The following is a 22,073-nucleotide window of genomic DNA, read 5'->3' as shown; positions in this document are numbered from 1 at the left end:
AGTGTTGTCTCTACCTTGCTTCATGGGATGAATGAATTGTTACTACTCACTTGAAATTCAAGAGATTAACAGATCAAGTAGATTAATTCAATCAAGACAATAAATGAAGATGAACAGAACAGGGTTCCAAATGTGAACCCTGAATGAGCTACAATATATTTCAATTGAGTTCAGCAAACATTCATATCACTTACCAAAATTCATCATGGAATTCACCCTGAAGTCCGTGAAGAATAAGCTTAAACCCAGGAGAAGTCACTTCTGGGGCAGCAGAAGCTTCCAGGGGAATGCCTAAAACTACTTTGAACCCTCTAGTTTTATCTTCAGTATGCCTAGGGATTTTATTCCATTCCAGAAAAACATCATGCATTTATAATAGTTAATATGTCTACTTCTTCCCTCAAATATTAAGGCATATTGACATTTCAGAAGCATTTCACATGTTGATATAGTTTTGAGAAACTCCACATCTTGTGTTATCACCTCTGCCGTATACATCCTGGTTGGGGACACGTAGGGACCCTGGGGGTGAGCTGGGGTAACAGAAACACTGAGAAACCATAGTCTTCCCCCCAAGATGCTTAAATCTGGTATTGATGCTTATAGTTGATAATGACCATGTACTTAGTCCTGGGATCAAGGCTTTGATATGCCTCATCTCATTTATTTAATCTTTACAATAATTCTGTAAGGTATTAATGGTGATGACAAGTATGTATGTATGTATCTGTCTTGTACTGAGAGTGCTCAGGCAACTCAGCCAAAATCATGAAGCCAGAAAGTAGTAAAATCAGAATTTGGACCCAGAAATTCTGGCTGCAGAGGCCACCCCTCCCTATACAGATTGGGCCCCTTCTTCTCAAAATCCAGTGAAAATGAGAGAATTCAGTTAGTTATGGGGAAAACATTCTAATGTGTATTGCTTTTCAAAATCTCATTTTAAATTATCAAAGAAAAATATTCTTACTATGGAATGCTTATGAATTTTAGGTGTACAGTGTAATGACCTTTGGCAAATTCTTACATCTGTCTGATTCATACCCTTTAGGATATGGACCATTGTCCTCATTCCCAGAAATTTTCTGATAGTATTCTTCTTACCCGACCTTGAAACCCCAGAAAACATCTGCTGTTCTGATTTCTACTACAATAGATGAGTCTGGCCTGCTCAAAGATTACTTATTAGTGGACTTATACAGTATGTACCCCATTGCATCTGGCTTCTTCTACTCAGCATTAAATTTTTGAGATCTGTCTGTATTGTTTTTGGTGTCAGTAATTCATTGACTTTTATGGCTGTGTTTATAATTTCTACTCATCTATTTTTTTTTTTTTTAAGATTTTATTGATTTATTTGAGAGAGGGAGAGCAAGAGTAGGGAGAGGAGCAGAGGGAGAGGGAGAAACAAAAGGGAGCCTGACTTGGGGCTCCATCCCAGGACCCTGAGATCATGACCTGAGCCAAAGCCAGACACTTAACTGACTGAGCCACCCAGGTGCCCCTCCTCTTCTATTTCTTTAAATAAGGAAGGATTTTTTTTTTTTTTTAAATAAGGAAGGATTTTTATCTGCCTGTGAGATTTAAAGCCCTAAAAGGGGACTCAACAGAAAGAGGTCAATAGGTCTTCAAGGTCTGTGTGCTACAGGTGTCTGTTACTGGCCTGACCTGGTCCATTCCTGCACACACTCCTTCTGCTGGCTCTGTTCTCTGAGCCCAAGCCCTGGGCCACAGCAGCTGGTGGGTGAAGGACCCATGCATATGCTAAAGGTATGTGCTAGTCTGGACCCAAGGGAAGGTAACTGACTTCTGAGATTCTCTGATGCTACATTGTATCCAAAAAGAAAGCTTCATATTTTACAGCGAACAATGGAATCCATTAAATCCATGTTTGGAAAATGGATATGCAAGGCAAACAAGTGACTAAAACAAGCAATCCGTTGGAATTGTGTTTAGGTCCTGTGACACTGGGTTATTGCTCTGGTTCTCTAGGGCCCAGAGCAATCTGGCCTTCTCACTGTCTCACACCATACGTACTTCTGATAACCCCCTAAGATGGAGTGGAACAGAGGTGAGCAGGAGTGTTGGGGACAATGTGGGGAGGTACGGGCACTAACAGTGGCTCAGAGCTTGGATGTTCATTGAGTGGGGCACAATAATTAAGCCAAAATCATGTAGTAGAGGAGAGGGCAATGATATTGTACAGATAAATTGCATTCAAATTAGGGAATTCTTAAAAGCCAGAGTGAAGAGTTTATACTTAATTTCTTAGGCACTGGGGAGCCATTTTGAGCAGAGTGGAACAGCCCTCCAGGACAAATAGTGTGGCTGAAAACTTTATTACGAAGAGTGAAAGGAAGCCGGCAGTATCTTGAAACCTGAGCTATGGCAGCACACAGATCTCAGAAAGCCGTGATTTCACTTCTTGTTGGAAGAATTTCTTTGGTTCTTTTTCCTCATGGTGCGTGTGTGTGTGTGTGAGCGTGTGTGTGTGTGTGTGTGTGTGTGTGTAATGGACCTGAAATTAGCTTCTTTGCAGCTTTTAAGCATCATTAACCTCACTGTGTTCAAATCTTTAAGTTTGTTATGCTCTAGACCTTAAGCCAAGACACAAATAAACCCAATTAGGCTAGTAATAGCCTTGGATTAAATTATATTAACTATTAAGAGAACACAATTTACACATAGTCAGCATGTTTGATTCTTGTTGTAAAGAAAATTCTGAAATGGTAACTTAATATTGAAACCTGAGAGAAAACAAATCTGCATAATATAATCAAATCGCTTTTACTTTGGGATTCAGATGGGTTGCAGGTAGTGGAATTATTACAGAAACAAACTGTGCTAACGTTTTTTCCAAGTCAGGGCATGAGAATGAGGAAAAAGTAGGTTTCTTGGTTTGGAGGCAACAAGCGTGCTTAGGTGTCAACTGTAATTAAAATAAGAAACTAGGGGTGCCTGGGTGGTTCAGTTGGTTAAGGGGCCGGGTGTTGGTTTTGGCTCGGGGAAGGATCTCAGGGTCCTGGGATTGAAACCCCCCGTCATCATCATTGGGCTCACGCTCAGTGGGGAGCCTCCTAGAGCATTCTCCCTCTGCCTCTCCCTCTGCCCCTCCCCTCCAAAATAAATACATCTTTTCATAAAAAAGAAACTAATACACATTCATCTTTGTGTCTCTGAGACGGAAGAAAAGTATGGGGAAAAGGAAAACTACCTATTTCACATTTGGGATGATCATGTTATAAGAAGAGTAAGTGAAATTGTAGGGGAAAAAAATAATCAAGAACGTTTTCCACATTTACTTACTTTTTCCTCTTCTACTTTTAACCTTGTTCTGAATCTGCCTCTAGAATGATGGGGACTTGAGATAAAACATCCATTATGATTGTCATCAGCATCTTTATCACTGTGATCACATATGTTCGGGTGTTTTTCTCATGATCTTTGTTGTAATACACTATTTAAGTGCATAGTTCAAATGTAAATATAAGTAAATATGTAGCTGGAAAAACCTCTAATAACACACGATAGCAGAGTATGAATATCAAATATCTTGTACAGATAACATGTGCATCTCCAGGATTTAAGAAACATAGTGACCAAAGACCAAGAGAATCAATACTATTTCTAGAGGTTGAAGCTCAGCAGGTTTTAATAAAACATCCCCCTCTGATGTGCGAGGGTTATTAAGATCTAAGTTAAGATGTTTAATCAGGGCTTTTTATAATAGACTGGTTTTCTTTTTGGTCGAGAAGCAGCGCTGAGTACTGCTTTGATGTGAGGCTGACTTGAGCGGGAGTCCTGGCTAAGAGATGCGTGGCCAGTGCTTTATCTTTCCGAGACCTTCCTCGTCTGTAAACTAAGAATACTAATGGTGCCATCAGGTCTGCCTTATGGGATTTTTGTGATAAATAAATAAGGTAGTGAAAAATAAGGACAGAGTCTCGTACCTAGAAAGCCCTCAATAAGTCTTTATTATCCTCATCACCCTCATCACCAGAATTCATTACTGTCAGACTTTGTTAGGGGTTAAAGTTTGGAAAGAGATTTCATCCACGTACGGTGTTGTCCAGTTAGATAGGGTCTCGGGATATAACTTATCCACAGGCATTTGGATTTGTCTGGCTTTTTACAATGACAAATCATGCTGTAATGATTATGCTTATAAATATTTTAATGCATCTTGAGGCATATCGGTGTAGGATAGTTTCATGACATCAACATTAGGGGACTAAATATTTATCAGCATTATATTAGTCATTTTTGTTTTGTTTACATGCAAACGAAAAACTAGCATTAAGCTAGCTTAAATTAAAATAGTTATATATATTTCTCTGCATCAGTTATCACACAGTTAAAGTACCAAGGCTTTGACACAGTATCTACTGATTCTAGCTGGTAAGCCCTTTCTCTTCTTTACTGTAGCAACTTTGCTGCTTCTCCTGTATTTTACTCATTCAGATGGACTTTAGAATCAATCTCTTAAATTCTAAAAAACATAGCACGGGGGCTTTATGGGAATTTTATTGAATTTCTATTGGTGACATTAATTATTAATTTGGGAAGATTAGATAGATTGGCAATATTGAATTTCAGTAAAGCTTTATGGTTTCTTCTTATAGCCTTGGATTTTAAAAATTTATTCCTCAATATTTGATATGTACATATAATCTTCTTCATAATAAAATTTAATTGGTTGAAATGAAAAATAGGAAATATAGGAAATAGGAAAAATATTCTTTTTAAAATACTATTCACCTTTGATTCAAAACAATAAAAATACCAAACAATCAAAGGAAATTTACAGTGTCTAATTATATTATATTCAGTATCTCACTTAATCTTCACAGAAATGTTTTAGATGTAATTATTTCTATTTTTATATTTTACCCATAAAGGGTGGGAGGCTTAAAAACGTTATGAAATGTCCACAGTCACACAGCAAATGGCTAGGGTGTGGAGCATGTTTTTAACCACCAGTATATATTATCTCCTTTTATTTGGGATAAAAGGATGATTTCTAAGAAATTTAAGTGGATTAGCATGCATTAACAGGTATTTTCTAGAAAATTGATACTTTATTCTTATAGATGATTAACCTTATCTCTTTTGTAAGTTTCCACTTTCTCATTCTTGAGGGAAGATTATCACCACCGTTTTGGGGGTGTGGGCAGGACCCAGCATGGGTAAAAAGGGAATTCCTAGACTCTTAGCTGCCATTTTGAAATTCTCATAGTTAAAAATAAATCTTTTCCCAAACCCACAGTCCCTGCAGTAAGGGTTGGTTTTATTCAAAGAAAAATGTTTGTATTCTGTTTATTCCGTTCTGTATTCTGTATCTATTCTATATATATTCTATATCAACAGCTAGTTAAAGTGTCTGGAACAGAGTATGTTGAGGCAGTGGGTGTGTTTGGAATAGTGTGTAGAATTTCAAAGCAAGCAAGGCAAAGGACCCAGAGAACACTTCACCTGTAGAAAGGGTGAGTTACAGCAACTCCGTGAGAGAAACAAAAACAATTATCCAACTGTTATGGCCGGCCCAGTTTTCAGCATCGCTCCGCGTGATCCTAAGTATCATGTTTCTTACAGAGTCACTGGACCTGTTTGAACAGACCATTCGGTATTTCCTTGAATGCAGCTGAGGGCTGTAAAAGGCTCCCGGGCCCCATCTCCAGTCTGGACTTGGGATGTCTGGCCAATGATTCCCAAGCTAATGGGTAAAACCCACTGGCCTTAGAATTGTTAGCTCAACCCGGACTGGAAAACAATGGTGGCACTTAGCTGCCACTTAGAGTAGAGAGCACTCAACTTTTCTGTACAGTGTTTAACGAAACAGCTCTTCCTTCTTTCTGAAAAACAGAACAAAACAAAACAAAACAAAAACCTGTCCCACTCCTTAGTCAACTTCACAAAATTTTATTATGCAAGATTTAAGTACAAGATTCCAGGACTAAAGCAATTTCTACCACTTGATCAACAGAACGCAGAGCTTGAACCTGTGTTGTAGCAGATAATGAAAAGCCATACCTTCATTTTGCTGCTACAAGTACAAATCCCTTCCTTGAGTACCTTTACAGTGGAAAATTCTGCAGAATAAATAAAGCCCAGTCTGAGCCTTGCCGAACTGCCCAGGGCAAAAAAGTTTTGTTTACCTGGTTTTAGGGACAATTCTGAGATGAAGAATCACAGCACATGCCCTTTTTGCTCTTCCTTAAAGAAAAGTTTTATAAGTTGGGAGAAATGGGTTAGGAATTGTCTCATGCAGTTTGCTCATGGGGTCTCTGATCTTTTCTGATTTGGTCATTTAACAGGTTGTCATTTGAATTCCCCCAGGATTATTGCCCTCTGCTTAGTTTTCACTATATCCGTGGCTGCAAACCTGTCTACACTACCAGCATCCCTCACCTGACTGGCGGGTCACTAACTCTCCGCCCGTCTTGCTTCCACTCAACACACTGTCTCCTGAGCACACTCGAGCCAGTCTCCCAATGGCAGCGACAGTGATCGTTTCAAAGGCGGCCTTTTGAAAACCATGCCATGACTTCGTGTTCTCTCAGGCCTAAGATCAAAATCCTTCATTTGGCTTAGGAATCCTTGCTTCATCTGGCAACTCACAGTTCTCCAAATTTATTTTTTAATATCCTTACCTCTATTGCCAACGTCGCTTCCTTCCCTCATTCTTCCACCTGGTAGTACGACAACTCATAGTGTTTTTTTTTTTTTAAGATTTTATTTATTTTATTTGACAGACAGAGATCACAAGCAGGCAGAGAGGCAGGCAGAGAGAGAGGAGGAAGCAGGCTCCCTGCTGAGCAGAGAGCCTGATGTGGGGCTCAATCCCAGGACCCTGAGATCATGACCTGAGCCGAAGGCAGAGGCTTTAACCCACTGAGCCACCCAGGCGACCCAACTCGTAGTGTTCTTATGATCTCTTAAGAATCATTCCTCAAGATGCCTGAGATACAGATAAGCTCCCTTTTCTTGTGTGCTATCAAAGAGACAAATCCTTTTCTTGCAGGGACTTACATCAGTGTGTACTTAAATATGTATTCATGTGATAAGCTTTATTAATAGATATCTTTTATGCTACACTGTAAAACAACATCTTTTTTTGTTTTTCTAATATTATATCCTAGCATCTAGCCGTATATATCCCTTAGCACATATTGATTAAATGAATAAGTAAATCTTCTTCTACCCAAATCAAAGTATCTTTCTTTTCCCCCCCAAAGATCACGTTCTTAAAAAAATAGTTTGTCTCAGGAGAATTTCAATTTATCTGGAATCCTTACGTTAATTTTCCACATATAAAATATCTTTCATCATATCTCCTGGCAAAGATAAAACGAAACTCAGATAATTTCATCTTCAAAGCGCTGATCTCATCATTTGTGTTCTTTCGGCAGTGATTACAAAAGTAATGGTATTTCTAATTTCCGGCCTTCAGTGCCCATCTTTTGTGTTTTAAAAATTCAGAAAATTTAATTGACTCCTAATGTTTGCAGGCTCACACCTGCCTTCCTCTTTCTTCAGAGCCTGAGCACTCCCCATCCCATTACTTAATGGGAATACTCATTGCAAGCTAATATTGAATAAATATTTTACGGAGCCGCTTGCAATCACTGTCACGTCGCTGATGTGTGGATCGGCTCCACACGTGGCTGGAATACAAAATCTCGAGAAGGGCTCCCTGGCAAAGCAGATCTGTGACCCTCAGTGACAAGCCAACATGTTTCATTCTCCGCCTGCCTCTGGACATACAGAACACAGAGGCAAAAAGAAGCGATTGTATGGCCCTCAGCACGCCTGTTAGGAAGGCCACAAACAACCTGGCCTGGGGGAGTGCTATTGGAATAAAATACACTGAAAAATGGAAAGCCGCTCTCACAAGTTATTATTTTTTTGCTCAGTCTGTTCTGCAGAGGACAGAATCAGGCATGAGAGAGAGTGGAAAAAGCACAGACCCAGAGATCTGGGTGTAGCTGGCAGATTCCTCGCTGGCAGATTCATTAAACTCACTGGAATGTGAGATTTTCTTTGGTGAAATGCAACTGGGATTTTGTTGCTGGGATTTTTTTTTTCTTTTTTTCAGTTTCCTTCTTCCCTTCCCCGGAAAAAGTTGTCCTGGAATGAGTTAAACAGGCAAGGAAGACTATATTCAAGACCGTTATGATGGGGTGGCAGAGAGATTGAACTCATCTCTATTAAGATGGAAGGAATGAGAGTTTTTAAGTGCTGGGATGAACTAAGGGTGTATTTAGTGGGGAGGTTAGTCAATATGATAAGGTCATCTGTGTTTGCTGATTGGTTCCTATCTAAGTTAGATGCCCCCATAGAGAATGGGAAATAGGAGTCCTAGCTTTCCTTTCCTTTCCTTTCCTTTCCTTTCCTTTCCTTTCCTTTCCTTTCCTTTCCTTTCCTTTCCCTTCCCTTCCCTTCCCTTCCCTTCCTTCTCTTTCCTTTCCTTCCTTCCTTCCTTCCTTCCTTCCTTCCTTCCTTCCTTCCTTCCTTCCTTCCTGTAAGAATAATCAATATACAATATCTTAAAATTTTCAGTGTGCAATAGAGTATTGCTAAAAATAGGCAAAGTGTTGATCTATCTCACTCACATAACTGAAATCATCTCACATAACTGAAACTTTATATCCATCGAACAGCAACCCTCCCCTTCCCTCTGTATCTGGCCCCTGGCTACCACCATTCCACCCTCTGCTTCCATGACTTTGATTGTCCGAGATACGTCCTCTAGTGAAATCATGCAGTGTTTGTCCTCCTGTGGCTTGTTGGTCCCACTTATGCTTGATGATTGCATTTCAAAGGGCTGGTTTTCAGGCCCTTGAGAAAGTCATTCCTGGCTTGTAAAACTGGCAAGAGTCTGGGAGATGATTTACATCTCAAAGGGGCAGACACAGAATTTATAATTGCAAGTTTTCTGAAGTAAATTCTCTTCAGAAAAGGGCCATGTGGGGGAGGGGCACTCTGTTCAGGAAGAAATTTGACTGGAGTTTAGTCACTCTGAGGGGAGTACCTAGCGATGCCATTTGCATTTCCCCCCTTCCTCCTTTCGTTCTTCCCTTCCTTTAAAAACTCTAATAATATTTGTTTTAACAGAATTAAACCTTGTTAAAGGGTAGTTTTATTATATTATTTTTCCCATTTTCATTGAGATATAGTTGACACATAACACTGCATATGTGAAGGTATATAACGCAACCTTTGAATAGGTGTACATATCCTGAAATGATCACCATAGTAAGGTAACATACGCCACCTCACTTGGTTACATTCCCTTTCTTGGAATGAGAACTCTTAAGAGTAACTTTCTTAGCAACTTTCAAATATAGAATATGGTACCGTTGACTATAGCCATTATGCTTTACAGTAGCTCCCAGAACTTACTTATTTTATATCTGGAAGTTCGTACCTTTTGACCACCTTCACTCATTCCCCTCAATTGCCCCCAGGCCCCACCTCTGGCAACCATCAATCTGGTTTTTTTTGTTTCTACACGTTCTTTTTTCTTTTTGTGTTAAAGAATAGTTTTAAGAAGATAAAATCACGATTTGATCCATAAAAGAAATTATACATGTTAAAATGGGATTGAACTCATTAATTAAATGAGGGAACCGGGCAGATGTCGCAACTGATTCAAAGGAAAATAGAAACACCAAACATTTATAGATCAGGAATATTGAAACAAATGCAGGTAACACTAGATTTTTCCACAGTGGGAGCAGGATGTCATGGGATGTTTACTGGACAGAGTTTACATGTCTATACATGGAAATTATTTTACATTGCTAGGAGTTATCTCCAACGTATAGATCCGTAAATAATTCTCATGGAATCAGAGTTAGGTAATCCAGATGGATTTGCTATAGACATTATAATGTTTTTCAGTGAAGGACACTTTTTTTTATAGGTCCTTACTACCATGACATATTATTGGCCTTCATTTCTTCTTAAGCATCCTCTCATATTTCAGTACTGAGTACCCAATATGGGCCAGGCATACTGAAGTAGGTACAGACCCATAATATAGGTCTCCTGCTCTCAGAGAGCCCAGCCTAGTTCAGATATGCTCACTGTGATCAACTCTAAGAAACACTGTGATTCCTGATAATAGCTAGGATCTGAGAAAGCTCTAGGATTTTACTCTTGGGACTAAACAGGAAGACTTCTCAAAGGATATGAGAGCTTGTCAATAGCTATGTTCCCAAATAACAGAAGTACAACCTGTTAATAAGACAAAACTTAGTTGATTACTCACCCTGGTATGAAAGAACATTATCTTTCAAACTTTGACAGTGTTCCAGACAGGGAAAGTTAAAGCCAGAATTCTTAATGCCCTGCTATAGCTTTTTCAAAGTCTTAATAAGTTTGCATAAAGGGCCCCACATTCTTGTTTTGCCCTGGGTCCAGCCCATGTTGTAGCCAGTCCTAACTATGACCACGTGTTGTTTTCCTGATATAGCTACAGTGTTGTAAGATTACACATGAGGAATCCATTACATCTGGGGAGGAAAGAAAGGATGACAGAGATGGTCAGGTAAATCAGGGCTCTCTTTGCAAAGTGAGTAAAAGTTCATAAGGCAAAGAGAGAGAGAAACATGGTAGAGGGTACAAGTCGGTGGAGAGGGTACAAAACTCACCTGTTACGTTTGGAAACGATACATCCTTTGTCTCACTTCTGTGCACCATGGGCAGTACCATGTCACAGAAGATGGCAAGCCAGGTGCTGAAGGACTTTGAATGATCGCAGTGAGTGGTTTAGAACCTACTCTGTGGACAATGGTGGGAGCCTTGCACATGATTTGAGAAGAGCATTGACAGGCTCAACTGGGGATTTTGGATAGCTACTCAAAATTGGCTGAATTGGGATTTTGAAGGGTAATACTTTAGTTCAAGCATGGCAGACGAATGCATATGCAAATTCCATTCAATTCTGTCATTTTAATGCAAAAAGAACAAAAATGGTCTTCACAATTACTCTCTGGGGAAAATGCTAATGTCAACCACCAAGGGAGGGATCCATAGATTTGCTGAAAGCTGTGTTCAGAGTTTAAAGTGTAAGAATTAGCCTCAAGAACCAGAAAAGAAAATCCAGAAGTAAATAGATATAATTCAAGATTTAAGTTCAAAGCTTTATCATGCAGATGTCACAGTCAGCCCCGAACTGTCTGTGTGACTGGAAAGGGGGAAGAAGAAGCAGGTGCAACATGGTGTTTTATTGAGCTATTAACTTGTGTCTCTCCTCCCTTTATTTTCCTCTTTCTGCTGATTTGTTTCCAGCAGGTAACCAGGTGTCGAAGGATAATTTTCCAAAAAAAGATAAAATCATGACTTCCATACAGATATAAAATGAACACCTGTCAAAGATTTTACTTAACTCATTAATGAGAGACCAATGAGGGTTTACAGTTGCTTCAAAGGAGAATTTGAAGTACTATCCTTTTATGGATTAGGAATGCTGACATAAATTTACAAATAGGTGGAATCTGGATTTTTCTACAGAACGGAGGGGAAATTTTGCTCTGCTCTGGACAAATTGCGTATGTATGGACAAGCAACATTTACATTATTATCAGCTTTCTACAGGATATCTTCTATTTCTACACGTTTGTAAAACAGCCTTGTCAAAACAAAGGAACACCCTCCCATAATAGAAGACCATTCCTGGAGAGGCTACAGCATTCCACTCAAAGGGTATCTAGTAATCTCTCTTAACACTTTCCAAAGTCTTAAACCTTGTGCATACATAGGTCCTTTTGTGTCTCTTTGTCTCAGTGGAAATTTGTGTTTCACAGGCTCAAAACCAATAGCCATCTGCCATCTTCTTTCTTTCTTCCTTGTATTAAAACCTTCACCCTTAGGTGCGAGTCTAGGGCCTATAGGGAAGGGTTAGGAGAAAGTCTGCAATGCAGCCAGGAAAGAAAACAGAGACCCTTTTAGAACTTGGTGCCAGAGTCTTGTGCAGGTGTCAAGGCCTCTGAGAAGGCGGCTTTCCCCAGAAATAGCCAAGCCCCTCCCCCTAGATAGCCCAGACACACAGCGTCCGGCATAACCTGGACTGATGGCCAGGATGACCGTGGAATTCATCATCTCAACCAGGACACATTTGAATATGAAAGGGGGGCACTATTCCAGGGCAAGAGAATAAACTGGACAATCCCAGGCCATCTAGGCCATGATAGTTTAGTCCATGAAAGACCCCAGGACCGCTGCATGTGCTGGTAACAGAAAGGCCATATCTGATTTGATTTTCAGGGGACAATGATAGATGAACTTCAGTCCCCGAAAGGGAATTTCATTGTAATTACCCACGGGTGCTGCTCTTAGAAAAGGCCATTAGCATGCCTGATGGTCATAAAAAAATGATTTCAAAGGATGTTTTGGGTTGTGGGATGACAGAGTTTGAATATTTCAGAGCAATGAGTTAAATGGATTCTGAAAGACTTTTTTTAGGGATGACATGATAACAGAAGAGGTAGACTTTATTCTTGTAAGGGGGTGTGAAAAATTTCACATAGTTGAAGAGTTTGTGTTACCTCCCTTGAAAGAGTGTCCATTTGAAACTGGTTCTTTGTAACCTACAGGGGCAATTGCTGTCCCTTGCAAAGAGAACTAAGGTCATTTCACTAGATGGGGCCAGCTCCCCCAGGACAGCCCCGATTTCTTGGCACTGGCCCTTTAACAGACATTTTTTGCAGCTTTCCTAAGTTAGTTGGAGGTCTGTAGTTGGAGGTCTGTCCCTATTGTCCAGACATCAGAATGTGAGAGACTCAATGAATTGTCTTATTGGCCACCTTTTAACTTTCCCCTCACTACCAGTCCCCCACCCCCATTACCTATTTTGAAATCTAGGGCTGTTTAAAGTGAATCCCTTATGACTCGGACTGTATTACCCGCTACCATGCATTCCTACCCGCACCTCGATTACATTATGGGGAACTGGGAGGGAGAGTTATGCATAACTGCATTTACAGATTTAGAGGGTAACCCAGCATTTGACTGAAAGAAAACAAAAGAGAAATCTAGGAATGCTTGTCTACTTGAAATGAGGACTGAGAATTGAACATGTTAGGAAGTGAGGACATCGTATCATACCCCCCAACTACAGAGAACAGGACGACTGAGGTCTCCCCTGTACGTTCTCCATGGACCCATTAGGTGGTCTGGTAAGATCAATGGGCACCCCCTCACCGTACAGGTTTTATTTTATTTTTTAAATTTTTAAGAAATTATTTATTTCTTTATTCCACAGAAAGAGTGAGAGAATACGAACAGGGGGAGCAGAAGAGGGAGAGGGAGAGGCAGACTCCCTGCTGAGCAGGGGGCCCGATGTGGGGGCTCGATCCCAGGACCCCGGGATCATGACCTGAGCCGAAGGCAGACACTTAACCATCTGAGCCACCCCTGTGCCCCATCACGATCCAGGTTTTTAGTGCATGCCAGAAATACATAGGGTTACAAACAATAATCAGTACCATTAAAATAGAATTATCAAAGTATCTCAATGACCACATTCATACTGTCATGGTATATGTAATGTATTTCTTTATTCACATACTGAAAAACAAGATCTTAGTAATGGCTCTGCTATGATTACAAGCTAGTGACGAGAGGAAGGGTCATACCTAGAGGAGGGTAAGACCTTGAAGGTGATCTCCGTTGGTGATAAAGTCATAGGCGTTTTTATTCTATTGTGCTTTGTTACCCATAGCCCCAGATGGAGGGAATGCTACCCTTAAATTAGAGACTGAAAATAAAAAGGGTGATTTATTTACTTATTTATTTATTTAGCATCTGAGTTTGCAGACTCCTTGAATCCTATCTCTGATCTCCCTTGGTAATTAAGGACCCCACTTTGGAGCACTGTTCTCCAGCTCCCTTCTCCTGGGTTAGTGCCCCCCGGGACTGGTCCGCTCAGCCAGCAAGTGGAGAGTGTGCCACCCTGTTCTGCAAATCCGTGGTAGCCCCATGTGAAACTCCTGTCCAGAGGCTCCTTCCCAGGGTTGGAGGAGTTGCTCTTCTGGGGCGTGGGAGGGGGGCAGCCCCGGGGAGCCCCCACTCTTCCACCCTGGGCTCTCAGTCTCTGCCAAGAATTCAAAGCCTTTATTCGCTTTCCTCTCGTGGCACAGAATCTGTAATTTTAACGTCTCTATGATATCGAACGGTTTCCATTTCATCTTTAAATCAGTTTAGTGGTTGGGAACTCCACTGCAGTCTTGAAATTCAATATAAGAGGCGTGGAGGCAATCGGGGGCCGAGGAAGCGGCCAGGCCCCGGAAAGGCCCACGAGGACGGAAGCCAGAGTCAGCACCCCCAATCGGAGGGAAATGATTTTTTTTTTTGAGAGACCGGTGGCTGGGTCTTCTGAGGGAGTGATGTGGGACTCCTTAGCATGTTGTGAGGCCTGTTATGCGCCTGGTCTCCCACAGCCCTTAGGACAAGATCCAGGTTGTCTCCTCTGGCCTGTGATTAAGGGAATGTATATTTTAGCTTATCTGGGACACTCTTGATATACGCCTATTTCCCCTACTTAATTATGAATAAGGACCCTGTTCACTGTTAAAACTATCCTGGTTTGCAGGAGAGCTGGTGTGGTCATCACAGTGGGTGCTGTAGGGTCCCTCTGATCCCTCTTCCAAGACTGAAGGGCCATTTCTGCAGCTGCTGGGAGTGTTGGTGGCCCGTGGCCTTCAGCTGATGTCTTACTGACACAGCACCTTTGCTTGGAGAACCACTCTGCAGGAGTTCCTGCCCCTAGTGTGGCTGGCCAGTGGAAGGATGGGCAGTTATACAGACCCAGCCTCACTGAGCACAGGCAGGACAACTCTACCAGGACATCCCAGCTCAGAGCCCCAGTGGGGTCCACCAAGGCCATTGCTGGGACTTGACTGTAGCTTCATGTACACCTCTGCTCAGTGCAGCTCCCCACGCTTCTCCCACACTTGCTGCCCTCAAGGATTTCCTCCAGGCCAACCTCCAGCTCAGTCTATTTCTCCACAAACCTGAACTGAGGCCACGATTCCACCTCTGTGGCTCTAAGAGATCTGATCCCAGGTCACCACCTTGACCTGATCTCACACTGCCCTTTTTCCCCTTTCTCAAATGGGCTAAACTCTTTATCATCCCTGGGCAATCCCCCAGCTCATCCCTCTTTTGCTCCACTGGCTCTGTCCCCAGCTCACCACCTTGTCCTTTAGGCCCTAGCTCAAATTGTATCTTCTCAGTGAGGTCTTAGTTTTCCTGATTCTGTTGCTTTTCCCAAAGCCTTTCCCTGTTGCACTTTAAAAATTTGCCTCCATAGCCCCATCACTAATGGAAACTATCTGTTTGTTTATATACTGACATCTTCTTCTCCGGCATGTAAGTTCCTTCTGAGATGAAATCTTATTTGTCTTTTCACCCTAAATCCCTGGTACGCGGGAGAGTGTCTGGCAGATAGTCAGCACTCAGTTAATCGGTTGAAGGAGTGGATTAAAACAAGGGAAAGAAACCAAAAAATGTGGTATAGACTAATCTATAAAACTCCCTTCTCTCTCCATAAGTCATCTTAGGTATTCACTTAGCCAGCAACTTTGGCTTCATATCCTCGGGAATGTCCTTGCCACTTCCTCCTGAATTCCTCATCTCCCACTCTTTTCACCTTGACAGTTTCCATTTTCAGAGGTTTCATAGTAGATATTATCCCCAAGTATTATTAAATGAACCATCGGGGGCGCCTGGGTGGCTCAGTGGGTTAAATCCTCTGCCTTCAGCTCAGGTCGTGATCCCAGGGTTGTGGGATAGAGCCCCGCATCGGGCTCTCTGCTCTTCGGGGATCCTGCTTCCCCCTCTCTCTCTGCCTGCCTCTCTGCCTACTTGTGATCTCTGTCTGTTGAATAAATAAATAAAATCTTAAAAAAAAAAATTAACCAATAGTAATAGTAACGAGCATTTACCAAAGGGATCAACACTTCACCGACTGCTTCCTATGTGGTAATGTATTTAAACCTCACCTGTGCCCTTTGAGGCAGTGTTACCATCATCCCTCTTTCATAGACGAGGACAACCGAGGTAGAGAGATGGTCACACAGCCAAGACATGAACCCAACGTTCCTGAAGGAACTTGCCGTGCGGCTTCAAGGCCCACGCAGTACAAAGGTCCCACCATGTTCCCAACCAGAGAGCCCCGGAATCTCCATTCGTGGTCCCTGGCATCTCGGACCTTAGGTGCCTCCTATGACACAGCTCCCTCACTACAAAAGGGGGCTTGTAACGATCCTTGTTTTGCTGCAATGATTAAGCTAAGTAATAATGTATGGAGACATCTGGCATATGGTAGGAAATCCAAAGGATTCATCCTCTTCTGATGTGTGACACTGTAAAAACAATACCGATTTTTTTTTAGGTGCCGTTCGTCTTAGACCAGTGAGCAGCAGAGGACATTTTCAGGGCTGCTGGCTAAATCTGCGTGTATTGCGTGAACTCTGCTATGTGTGTATTTAGTCGTGCACATAGATGTACACACGTGGGTCGGGTTCTTGGGTCACATGGACTTCGAAGAAGATTCCATTTTGGTTCTTACCCCCTCCCTGCTGTCTCCTTCCTTCCCACTTACCTTAGGGGTAAATCCTATATTTTCACTCTCCAATGCTATGTTTCCTCCTCCATAAGTGGACTGGTATAAGAATTAAATGAAATATTGCCTATCGAGTTAGGATTTGAACTCTGGCAACCCATCTCTTACAGTAGTGCTGCTTGACAATGACAAGAGCTATGACTCTCGTTCCATTACTTGGCTCCATTTTACCGTAGAACGTGCTTCCGGTTGGGCTTCTTACCGTTATGAATACAGAACCATGAGATCTCGGAGTAAAAGTGATAAAAAATGTAAACGTCATGAGGGCAGGTTCAGCGAGCTTCACCCCAAGCTCAGCCCTAACCTCCAGCACCGCCGGACTGAAGCTCAGAGCATCCCATGTCAGCCAGGGATGCTCAGTGAGAATGTGACGACCACCGAGCCTGACTCGGGGCCCGGCCACATCAGGCTCTCTCAAGAGCTTTGAAAACACAGAATTCAGGGATCTGCTCCTGGAGATTCTGACCTGAGATTCCAAGACACTGCGTTTAAAAAGAAAACAAGTAAAAACCCCACAGTTGATTCTGAGGCCTGGCAGACTCGGGGACCATCTGGTGTCCCCCCCACCCCCACTGCCGAGGGAGTTTGGGAACGCTGGTGGCGCCATTGACTCCCTTTGGAACGGCTTCTCCATGTGGCCCTCTACTTTCTCTGGCTGTTTGAAGAACCCACCCAGAGCATCTCCAAGTTGCCGGGATCTTAATTTCATCATCTTTAAATGTGACTGTCTTAGAATTCTGGAACAGGATTGCAGGATTGTAGGGGACCTTCCAGATCTTTTTAACTCACACCTGAAGCCTACCTCCAAAAGAGAGATAGGCTTGCCTATGAATTTGTAGGGAAAAAAAACAATCCTAATTTCTGAGAAATTGGAACAATTCACGTTCTTAATCTAGTTGCTATTCCATCAGGCAGGGTCTCCTGATGAACCAATTGCAAGGACGCATTCCCAGCTCGAGAGTGGATGTGACATTTCCCTGGCCTTTTTCTAATCTGGAAGGAAAACAGCTGACAGAAATTTAAGAAGGATTTTTTGTCGTATTTGTCTTCAACTCAAAAGATCATTATTATCTTCCTTTTATCTTAGAAATGGCCTCGAAGAGGCTGCTTTCCTGCTGCTGTTGGCGTTCTTGCTGACACACTCAAAAAGGCCAGGCAAGCAATTGGCTGGCATCATTGGCAAGGATATTGCCTCCCATTCCACTTAACATAATTAAATCGGATTATATACAATTACTCCCTTCTACAGGAAAATTTCCTTGAAAGGTTAAAAAAATTGATTGCTGACAGTGAGCAGGGATTTCAGTTTCCTTTGTCGACCCTATGTAGAAAAAATGATCAGGGGGGCCACCCTTATCCAATGTGTTTTATTCAAATATATGTCGTCCCCCCCCCATTCCACCCTGGTCAAAGGTCTTTGACTTCTTGCCAAAAAAACTATCATCAAGATTAACCCAAATGAAAGAGTCCAAAAACAGAATTTTATTTCCATATTTCAGAGCCCCATGTTCTTTCTCTGTTATTTTTACCATCCTATGGCTTTAACATGTAAATTCCACTTGATTGTAATAAAGAAATAAAAGGAAGTGAGTAAACTCATGGAAAAACTTTGGCATTGCATTTTAGTTGGGTTGAAAGTAAGCAAAAAGAGGAAAATGGGAAAGCCACAATTAAGCTGTCAAGACAACCTTTTTCTGACTTTCTTCCATCCTCTTCGCTGTCTTTCTCTTTCTCTTAATCTCTCATCCAGAGATGTGTTTGCTTTCTTGACTAGGAAGTAGGTGGAATAATCCTAAAGTCTTAAGCAATAACTTTCCATCTCAGAGAAAAAGCCAAGGTCCTTCGAGAGGCTAACAGCCCTCTCTATGGTTCTCCCTCTCCCTGGTTCTTTCGTTTTGTTTTGTTTTGTTTTTGTCTACTGCCTTCCTGTCACTTCCTTCTGCACTCGCTACATGACCTTCTTGCTGATCCTATAACATATCAGCCAGGTTCCTATAAAAAAAGCCATTGCCTTATTTTTCCTGGAATGCTCTATCCCACAAGCTCATCCAGTACCTTTTTTATACTTCTACACTCAGCTTACTTCCTGTCTTCTCTGAAGAATAAGGAAGTAGATTGACTGTTGTTTATGTCCATTCTCATTTATTGTTGATAGCATCTGGTTTTTCCTATAAACCCATATTAAGTCCTGAGAAAGCCATGAGGATAGGAACAAGTTAATATTTAGACGTGTTGATGATTACTTCTTTTCACCATCACAGTAAAATTAATTAACTTCACAATAAACCAGAAAATAGACAAAATGAATAATTGGAAAGAACACTGGTTTACAAAACTGGAGGCTATTGTAGAACAGTCCTTGTTTTAACTGTGCATTCTAGATTTATAGGGCTATATGTTACCTTCATGATCTTTTAAACTTGCAAATGAAGCCTTTTAGATGATGCATTCTAGATGTTAATTTTTGACATTTACCACAAATTCCCATTTAAGGTATGACTTAAAAGTCATGTAAACCAAGCCCCCTCTATACACACTCATCCAGTTCCCCAGTGCTTAAATGGGTTCTACAAACTCATTGTGACTTATGCATCTTGCTTTTCATGCACCCTTCTGGGTTTGTGGAGCCCACCATTCCTTATTTAGTTAATTAATCAAATATTTATTGGATGCCCACTGTGTTCCTGGTTTTTGCCGTATGTGCTGGGTGCACAGAGAAAAATAGGATACAGTCAATAAGGTTCACCTATGATGGTGGCCCGGCAGATCTGATTACTAGAGTTTGAATTTACTCTAACTCAATTGCCAGCTAGACAATTCAGTTCCTTGTGAAATCATTGTGAAATCAGCGATGAAGATTTCTAGGGTAAATGTAATTGGATGTCAACATCTTCATATAATTCAATCTACTGGTGGAGCTCAAATCCTATTTCAAGCCTTGCAGACATCCAAATTCTTATCTGGGTATCTTTGAACTTGAGAACAGGACGGGCTGGGGCAGACTCATGGGCAACTCTGAGAACAAGCACTTCCTTCCTGGCAGGTGCACACTATGTCCCACCCAGATGGTGAATGCAGCCCTACCTCCCCGTTCCACAGCCATATCCCATCACACCAGCACTTGGAATGTAGAAAAATTTTGCTAAAGATTTGAAGGCCTTGAGATGACAAGGGACTAAGTTGTGCCGAGGCAAGCAGTCCATGCTGCCCGAAGTTTTGTGCTTTAGGTAGGGTCCATTCCATGCAGCTGCCTTGAGGAGATCCCCAAATGCAATGGATTAGGGAGATAAAAGTTGATTTCTCACCCATCAGACAGTATTGGCAGAGGAGTAGAGGTAGTTGAGTGAGAGACAGTATTGGCAGAGGAGTAGAGGTAGTAGATGAGGTAGTAGAGGTAGTTGGATGAGAAAAAGCAAGCGATCGGTTGATCGATCAATGTGCACATTCCAGGGCATGTCTGCCCCTGACCCTACACATCTACACAGAACCCTGCTGTTTGTGAAGTTGCCAATGCAGACTGATGCAGGTGAGTTGTATGGGCCACTCCAGTAACCCAGAGTGGTGGTATCATTTTCACGTGATTTTTCCAACCTGATGGACAAATAACTTTTGATAATATTTGTAACAAAATACATGCCTCTTTTACTGAATTAAGAAAAAAACCAATCACTGATTGTAGGATCATTGCATTCCTGAAAAATTGACTTTTATTAAAATTAAGCAAAATACATTCTTTCTCTACATTCAGTGGATCCATTTGAAGGCTGTGCAGGTGTGGAAACAATCTTCCGTCAGGTCAGGGCTGTCCAGTGCTTCAGAGGACATCTAGCCCCTTTGGCCCACCCACTAAATGCTGGTATGACCCCCTAAATATTATGACAATAAAAATGCCCCCACTGGTTTCCCAAATGCCCCCTAGGCAATAGCATTGCTCCTACTGAGAGCTGCTGCTCTGAAGGAATGTAAGTGGAAGGCTCTCCCCGACTTTGGGACCAGGTTTCAGGCTGAGCAAAAGCAAAGTAGTTACCATCGCAGGTGCCTTCCTCCAAAGGTTTGGGTTGTAAGAAAGCTAAGTTCTTGCCCTTGGTAACCGGCACAGGTTGAGATGAATGTGTACCTGTGTGCAGACACATTAACTGAATCACTGAAGCTTTTCTTAATGTCCTCTTTGGACTATATAAGTGTGATTTTCTCCATGTGGAATTTAGAGAGAAAAAAAAAAACTGAGGGAGAAAAGGCAAAGCAATCTTCTTTTGCTACAAATGTCTTAGACCCATTATTGTAAGATGTGTGAAAGTACTAAATTTACAGAAAGGTCTAAGTAATAGCAAACAAGGTGAGGAAATTTACTTCTAACTGGCAAGGTATAATCTCCCTAAAAGGAACCTTAAACTAGGTGTACCTTTAGGTTACCTTGCTGTCAAGAGAGACTGGAGGAAGATTTCAGGGCAAATGTTGCCCTGAAATACACACACAGCTGCATGCAAATATCTAGGGCACAATTTTGCTTTAGTTAAGTGGAAAACCTTAATCATTCTTGCAAACTTCAAGCTCCTGGCAATAAAAAGTTTCTTTCTTAATGATCAGATTCTCCTTCTTTAGTCTTTTTATTTTTTAGTTAGTTTTCTTTTAAACATTCCTGGCTACCGAATCCTTGCTTTCCAGGCAGGTCCATGATTAATGATTATCTAGGACTCTAACAAGCTGTCACTTGTTGGTGCCTCAGACTCTTCAAGGATAAAACAGGGAAAGAGGTTAACTAGATCCTCTAATGGCCCTTCCGGCTCATGATTTTGGTTTCAGGGACCTAGCTGTAGCCAAATGACTGTGTTTTTAATAGCAAGGATATTCTCTTAGTAATGGGTAAAATGACTGACTTTACAAGTGAGGAATGAGGAGACTCTGGAAATTCACCTTCTTCTTCTGCAACGTCTTGTTTATCTCAACTTAGTGTCACATCTCTGCAGCACTCTATCTGAGTTTGAATTTCAGGCAGGCTGCTCATTAGCTCTCTGACCTTGAGACAACCACTTAACCCCGTGCCTCAGTTTCTTCATGTGTAAAATGGCCATATTACCCGGAAGTGTTCTGGTGAGTAGAAAGTAGCTGCTCAGAACGGTCCCCAGCACATGGTAGTCACTCAGCATCATTTGACTTATATGAATCCCTAGTTCTCGGCACACGGTGGAAATCTGGTGGATGTTCACGGTACTAAATGAGGTCATTTCATTGCTGGACATTACTCCAGTCTCATGTTTACCTATTGCTAGGGCATCATGTAGAAAATTTAGTATTCGGTGTTTCAGAGATTTGGACTCGTGATGAATTTTTGAAATCTCATTGACTGTGGCGGTGCCTGCTTTCCACAAATAGTGCAGAGCATTTTCCCAGCCTGTTATCTGTGGCTCCACAGCAGTTCTGCTAACACATTTCGGGAGTTAGCCCC

The 22,073-nt window shown here is 41.7% G+C and overlaps 1 pseudogene; it reads right to left on the bottom strand.

The window, feature by feature from the left end:
* Nucleotides 1-21,867, bottom strand: part of LOC125109908 (elongation factor 1-alpha 1-like) — a 30,593-nt pseudogene extending 8,726 nt beyond the window's left edge.
* Between the last annotated feature and the right edge of the window lie 206 nt (nucleotides 21,868-22,073).

The sequence above is a fragment of the Lutra lutra genome, chromosome 9 (genome assembly GCF_902655055.1).
Source record: "Lutra lutra chromosome 9, mLutLut1.2, whole genome shotgun sequence".
Classification (NCBI taxonomy): domain Eukaryota; kingdom Metazoa; phylum Chordata; class Mammalia; order Carnivora; family Mustelidae; genus Lutra; species Lutra lutra.
Note: the sequence above shows the minus strand (reverse complement) of the source record. Positions and strands in the feature narration are given on the sequence as shown.